At 39.9% G+C, this 4,485-nt stretch overlaps 1 long non-coding RNA gene across 1 annotated transcript; it reads left to right on the forward strand.

Moving 5' to 3' along the window:
- The first annotated feature begins 1,315 nt into the window (after positions 1 to 1,315).
- Positions 1,316 to 4,138, forward strand: LOC118100117. Its single transcript, XR_004694402.2, has 2 exons — positions 1,316 to 1,582; positions 2,350 to 4,138. It is a non-coding gene; the product is annotated as an uncharacterized LOC118100117 (long non-coding RNA).
- The last annotated feature ends 347 nt before the right edge of the window (positions 4,139 to 4,485 follow it).

Below are 4,485 nucleotides of genomic sequence, written 5' to 3' on the forward strand. Positions count from 1 at the left end.
TCTCAGTCTATTCTTAATCACTGCAGCATCTATTTTCAGCCCTGGCCTTAATCTCAGGGTTTATGTTGGGCTGTGTTGCCAAAGAAATGTGCTTCAAATAGCACATTAGCAGGCAGTCTGAGTGTACACCATTTTACAGTGTGTCCCTGAGGTCAGCTCTCAGTGGATCTGGGTCTGAAGTTACAGTCTTAGTGAGCAAGGAGAGCTGTAGTGCTCCGGACATAAAGAGCAGTGTTAATGTACATTTCTACAATTCAATTCATTAAAATCTGTACGTACCCAGACATACATCACACTTTAATGAGGAGGAATTGTCGCGATGACATATTACCATTGGGGTTCTATTTTACAGTACATTTTGTAGATAGTGGAGGTAGGAGGTGAGAATTAAAAAGGGATTAACAGGAATTATGGCACGAACCTTCAGGTCTGCTCATTTCAAAATGTAACTCTGTAAACTGTGATAAATAAAACATACTGAGGGTGATGGCTAGAGTCTATCTGGTTACAACTCGTTTTACAGTGCAGTGTTGAAACTCTCTCACGTGATGATAAATTACAATTCCAATGACACTCATGACAAGTTTACATTGTTTCCTGAAACTGACACCGCAAAGTGAGAGATGAGATAAGTAGTGAAGAATGTTTGTTTGGTGGCAGGATTAGTATCAAGCGGTATTCCCGAAACATATGATAGTCATACATTGAGGTTATTCCTAAAAAAACGTATTTTTTGCAGTGGAGCAGCAGTACTAACAACTGCACACTGTCAATAAACTGAGCCAACTTCAATACAGACATAAACTCAGAATCCCACACACTCACTTCTTTATCAGGAACAGTGTAACCTAATGGATGACGCTGAGTTGAATATCAAAACTAACAGTCATATAATTTCCTGATAATCCTAATCTGCTGGAAATATTCCACTCTTCCCTGAATATTACACGTTAGGATACATAATAATTCATACTTTCTGTAACATTCAACAGCATTTTTACTGTTTTATGTTTATCCTTATACATTAAATCTTGACTGGGATTTTTTTACTGTAAAACACAGAGACCTTGCAAAGTCACTATTAAGAAAACAGTTTATTGTCCTGTTTGTTTCAACAAAGGACATTCATAGATTGACATTTTTAACCACTACCTCCACAAATCAATACAAGTAGATTTCCACTTGTCAATTGTGCAGCCACTAGCTGTCTGGATGTGGCTTAATGACATTTCCATGTCGATAACCCGCTCACTGATGGTCTTGTCACCCCCCTGACCTGTTTGCCTCCTGTTGCACAGCACATCCCAACCTACATCCACCATCACAGCCAGACTTTCCCTCTGTGCTCAGCTATATTTAGCTCTGTTAGCCCAGTCTGGCTAATGCAGTATAAAAGCTCCCGTGACCTGGCTTATCCTCCAGCAGCATTTCTAGATCCACACCTCCGTGTTCTGTACATGTTGAGAGCCTCAGCAGAAACACAGAGGAAACCCACAGACTGGTAGCATCCTGGGCGAAAATAGAGAGCAGAAAGAGGGAGCTCTGGCAGAAACACAGGACAAGAATCACAGAGACATCCCAGGTGAGTGTGCATTTGGATGGATGAACTTTAAGTATATTAAAACTGAATAGGTTGACTTGATTCTACCATCGCCAGAACCAGTACAAACAGAATGAATAATTAGTCATTGGCAATAATAAGAATGCTAATACTAGATACAATAAAATGCTTTGTTTGTTCAGGTCTGAATGTTCCTAATCCTTCACTAAGGGAAGAGGGTGATTTCTAATCCGGGTTTATAAGAGAAACTTCTTGGTCATCTAAAGAAAACTTTTACAAGGCATAATTGAAAAACATACACTTTATTATGTTATTGGGGGTGTTGGAGGGATACGGAGGTGGTGGAATGGAAAGTATGAGGAAACTCTTTTAAAACACTGGCTATGGCCCTTTTCTGTCTGTAAAAATTGTGACATGTAGCCAAACAAAAGGAACTTCCCAAAGATATTTAAACCTGTTTAAATTTCACAATTAAAATATCCAAACTTGAAATTTATTTGAAACAATATTATATTTATTTGAATTATATATATGTTATTGTACACTCATACAGGGTTTATAATATTAGTATATTTAGAAATTGGGATTCACTTTTTAAGTCAACATTACAAATTTTAAGATGGCATTCTTTAACAAAATCATCTATAGTTATATTACGAAATGCTTTGTCCTAAACTTGACCAGTTGACCTTTTACACAATTAAAGTGAATCTACTCAGGAAATCCTTTTGATATGCTCCGATCACAATACAACAATACAACATTAAAGGGCGTGCCTTCTTATACAGGATGAAGCCCAGATGCCTCCTCTCCACGGTGGACAGACTTCCTACCATCAATGAGATGCAAGAGAGCGACTCAGGGGACAGAGACCCACACTGCTCCGCCCACACCATGGAGGAGTACGTGGACTCCATCAAAGAGCTCTCTCAGCCTGCTCCCTTTCCTCTCCACGGGCCCCTGAGAGGTCACCGCCGCTGGACGGTACGCACATGTGCCACAGTTACACCTGTGGCTCCGTCTGGATTTTTCAATTCCGTCATGACCTACGCACCCTGGATTCCAATAGACATATCAGATGTGTCACTGACCTTATCCGACCAATCAAACTTTGACACATCAGCACGTTTTAACTGCAACCTGCTGGACAGGTTGGCTGCAGAGTCCCTGTTTGCAGGCCTGGTGTGAGCCAGAGAGGTGGGATTAATAGGTCAAGAGATTTCCTCCTCTACTGGATTTACTCAGTTATCCCTGCAGCATGGTTTGACATCAGCTCCGTGTTGGATGATTCATTTATGTGTGAGAAGTAATTGAGTACAGACACTCTCCAAAAGTGATATGCATGCCCTTTGAAGTGCTAAATGAGTGCAACACATGAAACAAAAGATGAAAAGGGAGAAATATCAAGGGCAGAACAAATGAGCAGAGCCAGCCCGAGGCGTGAATGAACATAGGGCCCCTAGCCACCAGGGGGCCCCCGCACAAACTGAAAATGTGAACTCTCTTCCGTTTTACTCTGTGTCTTAAATATTTTAAGATACACTCCCTGTTTTTGCTATCACACTCTTCTGAGGGCCTCAAATATGGAAGATTTAGAATGTCTAAGTAGAAAAAAACAAGTGGTAGCCTGGGGCCCTTTATCTATCAGGGGGCCTTGGAAAACAAACTCTCATAGGGGTTTAGAACTTGATTTAAATATTCAAAGACACATTTGCAATCAGTCTCTTGGAGAAAAGAGGATTTTAAATGTCTATATAAAAGCAAATACATAAAATGGGTATTCTGGGCCCCTCAGACATCAAGGAGGCCTTGAACCAACAGAAAATATTAAGTTTAGGTCCTGGATTTAAATATCTAAATACACACTAACTGCTTTTTGGTACCAAACACTTTTAAGGCCCCTTCTAGGGGAAGATTTAAAATGCCAAAATCAAAACAAATTAAATAATGACATAAAGGGAAACGGTTCACATTGTTGTTTCATTATTAAGTGGTCTGGCAAATAAACTGTATTTATATATCGCTTTTCAGTTTTTTAAAACTTTTTTGCCATTCACCCGTTCACGCACACATTCATACAGTGCATTTATTTGCAGCACATATCACACATCACTCACACACTGCCGGTACAGCTGCCAGGGGCAATTTAGGGTTCATAATCTTGACCAAGGACACCTTAGTACATGGAATGGGGAGACTGGGATTGAACCACGGACCTTTTTAGTGGACAACGTGCACTAACTCCTGAGCCACAGGTGAAATACACATGTCTGAGCAATATTGTGTTTTTGTCTTAAATAGCTGAAAGTATGATTTTTTATTGTGACATACCTTTTCAATGCCATGATACATATCACACTACATTCTGTATATCATGTCACTCCTCATGAGATGACGCAAATACCTGCTATGTGTAAATCTGTTTACTTGTATGTAATGTAATGTTTTCAAAATATTTGTGAGGAAAACATGAAATGGCTTTGTTCCTTGGTGTGAAAACATCCTTTCACAGTAAACACAGCAGGGGCTCATTATCATTTGAGGCTATGTACGTCATATTAAACCATCTACATTTGGTTTCTTTTTCCCTGAAGTCTTATGATTCTGTGGAGTCATCCACATTGTTACCAACAAACATGTGGGGAGGGAGAGCGAGGGAGCAGAGCAGCCTCCCTGGAGACATTTCCACAGAAGAAACCTGCAAGTCTTATACTACCCGACCGTAAATGCTCTCATACATTGTGCAATGCAATGTTCAGGACAATTTGAGTCATGTAAAAAGGAAAAACCTGACTGATGCATCATTAGAAAGTTAATGGTATACAGTCAAGAGAGGACTTGTGAGGGATTACTTATTATCTACTCTTACAATTGCACCACAGTTACTGTAAAGTGCTGCTTCAGAGCTGTCTGTTGACAACATT

This window comes from Hippoglossus stenolepis, chromosome 2, assembly GCF_022539355.2.
Source record: "Hippoglossus stenolepis isolate QCI-W04-F060 chromosome 2, HSTE1.2, whole genome shotgun sequence".
NCBI classification, from domain to species: domain Eukaryota; kingdom Metazoa; phylum Chordata; class Actinopteri; order Pleuronectiformes; family Pleuronectidae; genus Hippoglossus; species Hippoglossus stenolepis.